Genomic DNA, 13,870 nt, shown 5'->3' on the forward strand with positions numbered 1-13,870 from the left:
ACATAAAAGAAAAGATACGTTCATCAAGGTACAACATTTACAACACAATTGATGATCAATATATCAATATAAATCATAAGGATTGCCAGCAACAAGCTGTAGTCATACAGTCATAAGTGGAAAGAGATTGGTGATGGGAACTATGAAACGATTAATAGTAGTGCAGATTCAGTAAATAGTCTGACAGTGTTGAGGGAATTATTTGTTTAGCAGAGTGATGGCCTTCGGGAAAAAACTGTTCTTGTGTCTAGTTGTTCTGGTGTGCAGTGCTCTATAGCGTCGTTTTGAGGGTAGGAGTTGAAACAGTTTATGTCCAGGATGCGAGGGATCTGCAAATATTTTCACGGCCCTCTTCTTGATTCGTGCAGTATACAGGTCCTCAATGGAAGGCAAGTTGGTAGCAATTATTTTTTCTGCAGTTCTAATTATCCTCTGAAGTCTGTGTTTTTCTTGTTGGGTTGCAGAACCGAACCAGACAGTTATAGAGGTGCAAATGACAGACTCAATAATTCCTCTGTAGAATTGGATCAGCAGCTCCTTGGGCAGTTTGAGCTTACTGAGTTGGCGCAGAAAGAACATTCTTTGTTGTCCTTTTTAATGATGTTTTGATGTTAGCTGTCCATTTGAGATCTTGCGATATGATAGAACCCAGAAATTTGAAGGTTTCTACTGTTGATACTGTGTTGTCAAGTATTGTGAGAGGTGGAAGTATGGAAGGGTTTTTCCTAAAGTCTACCACCATTTCTACGGTTTTGAGTGTGTTCAGTTCCAGATTGTTTTGGTTGCACCAGAAGGCTAGTCGTTCGACCTCTCGTCTATATGCGGATTCGTCATTGTCTCGAATGAGACCAATCACTGTTGTGTCATCTGCGAACTTCAGTAGCTTAACAAATGGATCATTGGAGATGCAGTCATTGGTATACAGAGAGAAGAGAAGTGGGGAGAGCACACAGCCTTGGGGGGCCCCTGTGCTAATTGTACAGGTATTTGATGTGATCTTGCTTAGCTTCACCTGCTGCTTCCTGTTTGTTAGGAAGCTTGTGATCCACTTACAAGTCTGTTCCGGTACCTGTAGCTGGTTTAGCTTAGTTAGAAGAATGTCTGGAATGATGGTATTGAATGCTGAACTAAAGTCTACAAAAAGGACCCTTGCATAGGTCTTTGGAGACTCAAGATGTTGTAGGATGTAGTGCAGAGCCATATTAACAGCATCATCTGTTGATCTATTTGCTCGGTATGCAAATTGCAAGGGGTCTAAGAGCGGATTCGTGATGGTTTTCAGGTAGGAAAGCACTAGCCTTCCAAAGAGGAGAATTGTGGCACCTCTGCTCCCCAAATAAGTGAATTGAGTCATTTCCGCATGAAAAGCACTTTGTTGAAGTGAAACTCAACTTCAACATGTAGGCCTGTTTTTTCAGCCATTTATAAAATGGGGAGGATCGAAGCAGAAGGAATGCTTGTGGTTATGTAATTAAACCCCATTTAACTACATACAGACCATTTACCTATTAGACCAGATTCCCACAAAGCAATTAACCTGGTCAAACTTCCTTACCAAAAACTGTATGAAACATCATTGGGTATACAAAATCTCTACTATCTTTCACCTGGAACAGTATTGGCAAATTTCATCTCATCATTAATCTTTTTCCCATTAACCAGGTAAGCAATAGTAGGCATGACTTGGCATGACTGCAACCAATCCATGTTTGGGAAGTCCCAAAGATAAAGAACTGAAGAAGTTTCTTGGATGAGAAGTGAAATGTTTTCAAGGAAAAAAAACCAAGGAAGTCCAGCACCTTTGGAACAACCATGACTTGGATGATTGGAAATCTCCATAGACATCTTTGGGTGGGTTTTTTTATATTTACAAGCATAGGTAATTTTGTAACAGATACACTATTTTTTTCAAATAATCCTTCTATCCAGCTCTTTTTCTTGGAGGACTAAATAAACAATAGATATTAATTAAAATAGGCATTCCCATGTCATAGCTGGAGTTAGCTTACTCCTCTGCATGAATGAGTCTTCTATGAATTATATTTAATTTTCTGGAGGTAACCAAGTCCAGGAAATAGGGTTGACCTAGACCTCGTCTATAACAGTTTCTGAACAGGAAGGGTATTTAGGTAAAACTAGGGATCTTCTGGTGAACTGAGCATCCTGCTGCCCATCTGGCTCCTTCCTTGGACTCCTGGACATGGTTGTTGGGTTAATGGTGGCATCCTCTAGTTCAGGGGTAGTCAACCTTTTTATACCTACCGCACACTTTTGTATCTCTGTTAGTAGTAAAATTTTCTAACCGCCCACCAGTTCCATAGTAATGTGCCGTGTATTGTCGTCTGCGCATGCCTCTCGTGCATCGTAGATTGGGTTTGGGGGAGGCGCTGGCTACCACCTCTGCTTGTCTGTTACAGCTGGGTAGTGTTGGGGGAGATGCACGAGCTATTCTGGGATGAGGCTCTTCTGTTTGCGATCGCACTATTGCGCCATTTAGTTTCACTTATGTAACGTGAACTAAACTTATGCACTGGCGATACAAATAGTATATTTTCAGAAATTTAAATTGTCACAGGGAATTTTATGAAAATCTAATGAAAATGTTTTTAAATAATGCTATGAAAATGTTTTAAAAAGTCAATTAAATTAAAAAAAGGAAAGTGCTTCAGTATTGGACAAAACCCCTACCGTCCACCATGAAAGGTAGGTAAAATGAGGACCCAGATTGTTGGGGGGGCAATAAGTTGACTTTGTAAATATACAAATAGAATGAGACTGTTGCCTTACACACTGTAAGCCGCCCTGAGTCTCCGGAGAAGGGCGGGATATAAATGTAAAAAAAAAGAAAGAAAGCTGGAACGCCCACTAGTGGGCGGTAGGGACCAGGTTGACTACCACTGCTCTAGTTGATCTATCTGTATAAGGTGAGGTGAGGCTGATAGACTGTAGTCATTCAGAGTGCCAGGTAATCTTTGATCTAACACATATAGCTAGTCATGTATTAGATCTCATTTATGCCATGGAACAGTTGTTTTATTATTTAGATATGGAGGGTATTACCATTATTCCTTTATTAGGAATGTTAGATCATTTCCTGATCTAACTGCAATTGAGAACTGATGTATCTTCTGTATGGTTGGACCCATTTGGATGATCTCTCTCAGGTGCCTCATGGATACACAGGGTTTCTGGTGAACACTAGGGAGTTTCTCAACTATCTGTCAAGTGAACTTGTCAAGGGCCGACAATAGGTAGAATAAGCTTGTGCACTTATTCACATAAGCATCTTGGATCACTTCACTGGTTGTGAAACATTTTATGATATTTTTTGGATTGGGCCCTCCAAAACAAATTATAAAGCCAGGCATTCTGGAAGTAGGGATATAGGGAACAATGGAAATCTGATTGATTTAATTGTTTGCTTTAGAAACTGTTTAGATATAAAGGGTGGAACTGGATTTACTTTTTTGATTTACTTTTTGCTTGTTTTTACATGGTAATTCTAGGAAGCAACAGTTTCTGAATAGATTATCATGCTGCTGTTAGGCCACAGATGTCAATCATCACCTTAATCATCAAAGTGTTTGCAAATTAGCACATGTATGGAAATAAAAAAGGACACCACAATGATGAGATTGTATAGGATTGTACTGCAAAGACCCAGCTATTTTAGGCAAATGGGTCTTTATGTTCCAAAGCACTTTTTGGAGACCGAATCTAACACAGCACAACCAGAATATTTACTTACAATTTTTGAAAATTGATTTAAATATTTAAAGTCCCATATAATATATGGCCTACCTGTCTGAAACTATATGGTTTGCATTTACAATGCAGGGCCTTCTAAATACACTCATTGCGTTGTCATTTCTAAACTACAAAGTCCATTCGCTGAAATATTTTCTGGATTCAGAAACAGCAATGAAAAATACCTTTCTAAAATTAAATCTTGCCTTCCAAGACTTTTTTTCTAACAGATAGCATAGTTCCAGTATTTCACAGCAGTTGAGTTGCTTTTAAATAGGTGTAAATTATGTTTTTTTACAAAGTTGTGTAAAATAATTTAAACAGATTAAAAAATACACAGCTCTGCCCTAAATTATTTCATTTATTTTTACATTTTATGATAAGGTTGAAATTGGCAAATTCAGTATTTGTCATTTTTGACACTTGAGTTGAATAATAAAGATCAGAAATTTACTAACTTTTGAGAGTTTTTTTAAAAAATAAAATGACTTGTAAAATGACATTTGTTTAGATTACTAGAGGGAAGTACTGCTCTCAACGTTTTAGTATCACTTCCCTTAAGAGGATGCATCTCTTTGGAATTTAGTCAGTTGGTAAAGTCTAGTTACTATGTTTTTGTGGTAAAGGTTATAATTCATATTACCTTGGTTTCATTTGAGAAAAAAAAATCTAGATAACTACAATTACTGCTGTTATTTTGATACACTGCATTTTTCATTATGTTTGTTTGTGAAGGTGTTCTGATGCCCGAAGCACATCAAAACCTATTTTAAATAAATAAAATCTAACATAAATGAACAGAAACATAAATCACAAGTCTGTAATGCAAGATGTATGAAATATATAAAATCCTTTACTAGGGTATCACCAAAAAAGAAAAAAAAGATGAAAAATCAGTATCTCTTGAAGCACTTTACAGGTTTCAGATTGAGTGTTAAATCTTTGAAATGTTCTGGCTTCTTAGAGCATAAGTTACCATCAATTGCTGTAGCCTAAATATTCTTCCTTTTGGCCCTCTGAACGGTGAAGTTCAATAGGCTTAGATGAGTCAGAAAACTTTTACGTACCATAATGGAATAATAATTCATGAAAATAAACATGCTTTGGATAAACTCATATATACCAATAAAAAGCGATCCGACAACAGGCAACGTTCACCTGGGATAATCTAATCATTTTAAAAGTCTCTTTTATTGTGATCTCTCTCTCTCTCTCTCTCTCTGTATGAGAGAGTATGAGAGAGAGACTGAGAGCATGAGAGAGAATGAGAGAGAGTGAGAGATCGAATGAGAGAGAGAGCGTATGCGAGAGAGAGAAATGAGAGAGAATGAGAGAGAATGAGGGAGGGAGAGAGAGAGAGTATGAGAGAGAGACTGAGAGCATGAGAGAGAATGAGAGAGAGTGAGAGATCGAATGAGAGAGAGACCGTGTACGAGAGAGAGAAAATGAGAGAGAGACAATGTGAGAGAATGAGAGAGAATGAGGGAAGGAGGGAGAGAGAGAGAGTATGAGAGAGAGACTGAGAGCATGAGAGAGAATGAGAGAGAGTGAGAGATCGAATGAGAGAGAGAGACCGTGTCTGAGAGAGAGATGAGAGAGTGAGAGAGAGATGAGAGAGAGGAGAGAGAGAGAGAATGAGAGAGAGACTGAGAGCATGAGAGAGAATGAGAGAGAGTGAGAGATCGAATGAGAGAGAGAGCGTATGCGAGAGAGAGAAATGAGAGAGAATGAGAGAGAATGAGGGAAGGAGGGAGAGAGAGAGAGAGAATGAGAGAGAGACTGAGAGCATGAGAGAGAATGAGAGAGAGTGAGTGATCGAATGAGAGAGAGGCGTGTCGAGAGAGAGAAATGAGAGAATGAGAGAGAATGAGGGAAGGAGGAGAGAGAGTGAGAGAGACTGAGAACATGAGAGAGAAATGAGAGAATGAGAGAGTGAGAGATCGAATGAGAGAGTGAGAGATCGAGATGAGAGAGAGAGAATGAGAGAGAATGAGAGAGAATGAGGGAAGGAGGGAGAGAGAGAGAGTATGAGAGAGAGACTGAGAGCATGAGAGAGAATGAGAGAGAGTGAGAGATCGAATGAGAGAGAGAGCGTATGCGAGAGAGAGAAATGAGAGAGAATGAGAGAGAATGAGGGAAGGAGGGAGAGAGAGAGAGTATGAGAGAGAGACTGAGAACATGAGAGAGAATGAGAGAGAGTGAGAGATCGAATGAGAGAGAGACCGTGTACGAGAGAGAGAAAATGAGAGAGAGACAATGTGAGAGAATGAGAAAGGGAGGGAGGGAGAGAGAAAGAAAGAAAGAGAGGGAGAGAGAGTATGAGAGAGAGAGAGAGAGTATGAGAGAGAGAGTATGAGAGAGAGACTGAGAGAAAGAGAGAATCATGAGAGAGAGTGAGAGTGAGAAATCAAATGAGAGAGAATGAGAGAGAATGAGAAAGGGAGAGGGAGAGAGAGAGAAAGAGACAGCATATGGGAGAGAGAGTATGAGAGTGAGAGTATGAGAGTGAGAGAGAGAGTATAAGAGAGAGACTGAGAGAAAGAGAGAGCATGAGAGACAGTGAGAGATTGAATGAGAGAGAGAGAGCGTGTGCAAGAGAGAGAAAATGAGAGAGAATGAGAAAGGGAGGGAGGGAGGGAGGGAGGGAGAGACAGAGAATGAGAGAGAAAGTGTGTTTGTATGTGTACATGTACGTGTACGTGTATGTGTATGTCTATTCTTGGCAAGGCATTAAGATTCCTGAGCACACAGGAAAGCGTCTTGATTCTCTGCAGGCAGCAAAAGGCAGTCCATTGATTTATGGGTTATTTCACAGTGCAGTCATGCAAAACAATATTACACACCAACAACAGATCATGGAGACCACAGAATGGTTTCATGCAATTGGGAAAAATATGTAAATGTTAACTACCCTTTTATTATGGGTCAGAGAGGCTTGGTAACCTAACATTGTACTGTTTGTGGTTAGGGAAACTAGTCCCCCCCTCCATCCTTTTGTTCTCCAGTTTAGCTTGCCAGCCTTTGTGCCAAATGCCACTGATTTGTGTACAGAATTTTAAAGTGAGGGAGAGGCAAGGTCTGATTCTAAATCCTGAGAAATGGTGGAGATGGGACAGGATGAAAAGGGAGGAAAGCAGACACTTGAAAAAAATTTTCAAGCATGATTCCTTGTCTTCCTGAACTCTGATTTCAAGGTTGCATAGCAACCAGTGCAGTAACAGCTGGGACACCCTTGATCTTGTTGTGTAAACTATTAAAAATAGGTGATGGAGGCTGGCACCATGGAAACAATGACAATTCCAGTGCAGGTGTCTGCAATGCTTCTTTGCAAGTTAATGTCAGAGGTGAACATCACAAAAAACTTCTTCGCTTCTTTAATCTGAAGCTTCAGGGATGAAGGATTATTATTGCCTTCTATTTTATTTAATCTGACTGTAATAATATTACATCTTTTGTGGCACTGGCTTTTGATGGATCATTTTACACAGGGACTGCAAAGGCTGAATAGGGAACATTTGGGATATTTGTTCATTTCTGGCTACATTGGAATATTCTCACCATTAATCTCCATTGGGAGTAGGCTCATAACTTGGATTTCAAAGTTTAACCCTTATTTCCAGAAGATTGCTATTATAATAGCAACTTGAGGGTGCTTTGGTTTTATGGCATAATAACCATATCATGGTTGGATAAACAGAGCAAATAAGGAACAAATTTCTTTTTTCCCCAACAGTAAATTGCATGGGCCTTTAGAACATTAAAACAACAACAACATTCTAGATATTCAAATGTGTTTTATGTATAAGAAAGAGAGGTAGGAGAGAGAGAGAGATTATAATATAAGTAGCTCCAAAACTGCTTTTTTGGAAGGCAACTGGACTTTCTTGTTTTTTCTTTGAAGACATTTCTTTTTCCATTCCTTCCATTCTCCACTATCCTGCAGAGCTAAAGAAGCTTTTTTTTAATTATTTTTTTTATTTTGTCACAACAGTATATACAATCATCAAACATAAACAATAACCCATCATGAGAGAAAAAGTATATATAAGTAAAAGTATAAGTAAAAGTATGCATATAATACTATAATGAAGGGAACAATAGGACAGGAACGGTAGGCACTTTTGTGCTCTTATGCACGCCCCTTATAGTCCTTTTAGGAATGGGGTGAGGTCAATAGTAGACAGTTTTTGGTTGAAGATTTTGGGATTTTGAGTAGAGACTATAGAGTCAGGTAGTGAGTTCCAAGCATTAACAACTCTGTTACAAAAGCTTCTTGGATGAGAAGCGAAACGTCTTCAAAGAAAAAACAAGTAAGTCCAGGTGCCTCCTGAAAAAGCACCTTTGGGACAACCATGATCTGGATGACTGAGAATCTCTACAGACACATACAGTAAGTAGCTATTGAGAAAAATCTATACCCTGAAAAGTCTGAAAGTGATTGGCACAGTTTTGTAAAAATACAAATCTAAATTCAGTTAGTAAAAAAGTCTAAACATAGGCATAGAGAGAATTGTTTGCTGCTTTTAAGACTGCTTAAAGTAGCATTTTATATGAGATTGCCATTTTGGGGGATAGCAAACCAGGTAGCCTATCCTCATCCTCATCCTCTTATCCTCTCCTTCCTTCCTTCCTTCCTTCCTTCCTTCCTTCCTTCCTTCCTTCCTTCCTTCCTTCCTTCTCTCTCTTTCTGTCTATTTATCTCCTGATTCACACATATATATACACCATTTCTGCTTCTGTTTTTTATTTTTATTTTTATTTATCTATTTATTTTGTCACAACAATATATATAGGTATCATACAAAAGATTATATAGTATATAAACATATATATAAGTAAATATTAGGAGGTATAAGCATATATATATATGTTTTCTGAGGTTTTCGCGGGTGTTTGTATGTAGGTCTTTGGTTATTCGGGTTTTCTCCCGCGTAAAATTGGAAGTGTCTTGGCGACGTTTCGACGAAGTCTCATTCATCATCTTCAGGCTTCAGCTTCGTGCTTCTGGGAGCAATGTGTGATTGCAGCTGTTTCTTCCTTTTTAACTGCTAGTGGGGGTTTGAACTGATTGGGTGGGAGCTTGGCTGTGCTCTGATTGGATGGTGTTTTTTTTTTGTGCTCTGATTGGATGGGGGTGTGTCCTGTTTGGGTGGGGGCTTGGTTGTGCTCAAATTAGTCTGAGTTGCAGGGGGATTTGAGCTGGTGAGCTGCACTGCTGCTGTTTGGCTTCGTGTTCGTGGTGGTGCACCACCAACACGGCCAAACAGCAGCAGTGCAGCTCACCAGCTCAAATCCTGCAACTCAGACTAATTTGAGCACAACCAAGCCCCCACCCAAACAGGACACACCCCATCCATTCAGAGCACAAAAAACCCCATCCAATCAGAGCACAGCCAAGCTCCCACCCAATCAGTTCAAACCTCACTAGCAGTTAAAAAGGAAGAAACAGCTGCAATCACACATTGCTCCCAGAAGCACGGTTGAAGCCTGAAGATGATGAATGAGACATATATATACACCATTTCTGCTTCTGTTTTTATTTTTATTTATCTATTTATTTTGTCACAACAATATATATAGGTATCATACAAAAGATTATATAGTATATAAACATATATATATATATATATATATATATATATATATATATATATATATATATATATATATATATATATATATATATATATATATATATATATGAAGAAGAAATAGAAAAACAATAGGACAGGATCGGTAGGCACGTTTGTGCTCTTATGCACGCCCCTTATGGTCCTCTTAGGAATGGGGTGAGGTTAATAGTAGACAGTTTTTGGTTGAAGATTTTGGGATTATGGGAAGAGACCACAGAGTCAGGTAAAGTGTTCCAAGCACTGATGATTCTGTTACAGAAGTCATATTTTCTGCAATTTAGATTAAAGTGGTTAACATTAAGTTTAAATCTATTGGTTGCTCTTGTATTATTTTTATTGTATTATTTAATTGTATTATTATTTCTCTCTGATTTTGCCCTACCTTTCTTCCCAAACAATTCTACCAGGAAACTTCCATCTTAAAAAAGGGCTAACAACACTAACCACACCTAACAAATAACAAAGAAGGAAAAACACAATCAAACCACCCTACTAATTGCAAAAATAATGCTTATAGCAACTAATGTTACTAGAAAGCCACTAACTGAAAAGCTAACCATGATTAACGTTGCCCCTTTCTTCACATGGCATTTTGTGCTAAGTTGGAGGTGGTGTTATTTTGCTAATGCAGTTGTATTCCTTTTCTTTATTTAGAGTCAGGTTATAAGAATGGGCAGAGTGTCCTTGTCAAGGTCAAATGTTTTAATTCCCAGACTGAAAACAAAACAATGATTAGTTAATTAAGTACTAATCCCACAGTGGCACATATTTTTAAATATTATATTCCAGCACAATTTCTTCCTACTTAACTGATAGGAAGCAGATAGTAGGTGGTAGTTTCCATTCTCATAGGACAAAGTTTTCATAAGAAGGGAGTTGCCACTATTTTTTGCAAACATAATTCTAGAATTAGCATTAGGTTAAGAATAAAGTAATTCTTTATTCTTCTGCCCCATATGTCCCAGCGGACTACCTCATCATGGCAGCGATGTGTGTTTCTAGGAGGGATGGCAATATATGCTCCCAGCAGGGTAACCCAATCTGTGAAGGTCATCCTAGCTGTCCAGCTAGGCTCCTATATTTGCAACAGCAATATAAAATAACGCTAGAAGCAGATGACCACTTTATTGACAAAATCGTTTTATACCGTGTGGAAGAAGGCAGCAGTAAACTACCACTGTATTTTAGCAAGTAAACCACATAGTGATATAGTATTGTGCAATGGTCCCCTCAGGTCAGATGGCACTTTAACTTGCCGGGAAGAGCTGAGAATCTTTTGGAGAATTAATGGAGTTTATGAAAAGCCTTTGGGATGGATAGTTGTTGATGTTGCCATGCAGGAAAAGAAAATCCAAAGCTGCAAAGACAGAGTGAGAATAAGTAGCATGGGACGTAAGAAGCATAAGCATGGGAAAGTTCAACACAGTGAAAAACAAATCAATTGTATATTGGCCAGTTTGACATCCCATGCATCGATATGGATGGAATTTGGGCACATTCAGTCAGACGATCAAAGTAGTTAGTATTCAGGATATGAAAAACAAAGGAATGACATCACTTTCATAATTAGGAAGGATACAGACAGAACAGATCTTGGCTACAATGCAGTCAGTTACTGAATATTATTAATTAGATATCACAGACAACTCTTTAATGTCAAAATAATAGTTCTCTGGCATTTTTTAAAATGCTGGTTCCTTTATTCTTGATGGTTGATCCTAAAAGGGAGCTCTTTTGATATAATGATTAAGGTGCTGACCTAGAAACCAGGATTTTGTGACTTCTAGTCCCACCTTAGGTATGACAGCCTAAGTGACTTTGGGTCAAAACCATTATCTCATCACAACTCACCTCACAGATTGTTGGAAAATAGGAAAAGGAAAAAAAAATTATGTATGTTTGCTGTCTTGAGTTACTTATAAAGTAATAAAGCCAGGATTAAAATCAATATATCAAATAAATAAATAGCAAACAAATACATACATACATACATACATACATACATACATACATACATACATACAATATATGGCAGAAGCTTACCCCTTCAATAACTTTTCTGTCATACCTAAGGTTGGTTGAGGACTACCTGTAATTGTCTTTACAGGTAATCTTCAACTTACAACCAAAATAGAGCCCAAATTTTTGTCGCTAAGCGAGACATTTGTTAAATGAATTTTGCCCCATTTTATGTTCTTTCCTGTTAAGTGAATTACTATAGCTGTTAAATTAGTGGCATGCTTGTTAAGTGGTTCTGGCTTCCCCATTGACTTTGCTTGTCAGAAGTTGCAAACGGTGATCACATGATTCTGGGCTAAATATTAACCAATTGCCAAGCATCTGAAATTTGATCATGTGACCATGGGGATGCTGTGAGGGTTATAAGTGTGAAAAACAGTCATAAGTCACTTTTTTCAATGCTGTTGTAAGTCTGAACGATCACTAAATGAACTGTTGTAAATTGAGGATTACCTGTAGTTTGGTCTTCTTTATATTTAATCTTAGTCTGAAATTTTCACTGTGCTTACTGTTCTTGACTTTCATGGCCTTTTTCTTCCTCAAATTCACCCTACTTGTGCACCATGTCTCACATAGCTTTTCTACAATTGCTCTCTTCCTACTTCCAGGAACTATACCAGCTGTGATTGTCAGTGCTGGGGCCAATACCTGAGAGGAAAAAGACTACCTAAGTCACAAATACCATGCAGTGACCATCACAATGAGCCACGAAAGGTCTACAGATAGCATCAGTAATCCGTGGTGGAAGCCCCTCTTCGACACTGTGAAAGATCTAGTATGATCTAGTGGTGCAAGTGGGATGACTTCTATCACTAACTCAGCAAGTTGCTCTGAACATAGACCAGTAACATGTGGAACAGGGGTCCTCAAACTTTTTAAACAGGGGGCCAATTCATGGTCCCTCAGACTGTTGTGGGGGGGGGGGCAGACCTGCTGGGTGGGTGTGGCTAGGTGGTCATTTGACTGGGTGGGCGTGGCCAATTTAGCAGTCCATTAAACAAAACACACAAATTAAACTTTTTTGGGTTAGGGATTTTCTGTCTTCACTGTGAGTTGTATTGTGTGTGTGGGTGGGTGCACTGAGGGAGCTCAACCAATCTCATTGTACATATTTTGTGCACTGACAATAAAGATTTGAAATTTTCAATTTGTTATGCTCCTGGGGGTGGAAAGCAGGTTAGTGAAGGGATGTGGCTGCCTGCGGGGTGGTGAGGGACTTCTCTCTGTGTGTGTGTGTGTGTGTGTGTGTGTGTGTCTCCCTCCCTCCTCCCCTCCCACTGGAGGCTGGGGAGGCCAAAAATGGGCCCAGTTTTGGCCTCCCGGGGCTTCCGTGTGTCTCATTTTTGGCCTCCTCAGCAGGTGTAGCCAGCATGTAGGTGGGGCAGTGTGAGCAGGTAGGTGGGGTAGTCCCACTTGGGGTGGATTAATGGCTTCAGCAGGCCATATCCAGCCTGCAGGCTGTAGTTTGAGGACCCCTGATGTGGAACATCACTATTGAGGTCCATTATGAGGAGTGAAAAGAAGGAGGAACAAATACATTGCACAAACATCGGAAAAACAGATTTGGAAAAACATACCTGCCATTTATGAATGCATAAAAATATAAGAAAAGTCCTAACGACAAATACTAAAAAAACCTTTATGAGTGTTTTCAATGTGAATACACAAAACCATGAATACCAAGGTTGCAAGTAATAAGAGTCATCTGTACCAGCTTCTTCTGCCATACTGTAAAATATTCAAAAATACTATAAAAAGGACACTCTGCATCCTATGAACGAGTTAGAGAAAATGATGCCTCTTCTTTTAGGGAGTATTTTTTTTTACATAAAAAATGGAAGGCGTATTTTCAACTATATTAATCAAAACTAGTAAAATTAGTTGTTATTAATGAGAAGCCAGTATATATAAATGCTTAACAAGTGAGAACATGTTAGCAACATTTGTTCTTTCCATTCAATAATTTGAAAGTTTTCTAACATATAGGCACAGAAAAATAGAAAGAACACTATCAAATCCATTTACTTTCCATTTTCTGATCATCTATTTTTTTTCTTCTTCCTTTTTAAATTCTAAAGTTGAGGGGGAGGGGCAGCCAAAGAGGATAGGTTGAGGTAAAAGTAAAGAACAGCTTGGGGAATGATTCCTTATTGCTGTACTACCCTTAGTGTTTTCTGCCTCTGTCTAGCTCTTATTCTCCCACCGGTGTTTTGGTACTGCCTTGTGATTATGCTTCTATTTAAGGTTGTTTTGCTCCATAATTTAAAGATGCTCCCAAACCTCGTGCTTTGTGAGGTTTGTCTATCAATAGTTTATATAGCAAGGACAATATCAATAGAAAAGCCATTAAGGGACGAAACTGTGAGTAACTCAACCTCATTTTAGCAAGTGGAGCCTGCAGTTTCAGAAATAGGTGCTTTGGAAAAGGTTTTCACAAAAAGGAAAGAGCAACAACACTTTATTAGAGAGGT

Source organism: Ahaetulla prasina, chromosome 1 (assembly GCF_028640845.1).
Source record: "Ahaetulla prasina isolate Xishuangbanna chromosome 1, ASM2864084v1, whole genome shotgun sequence".
Taxonomy (NCBI): Eukaryota; Metazoa; Chordata; class Lepidosauria; order Squamata; family Colubridae; genus Ahaetulla; species Ahaetulla prasina.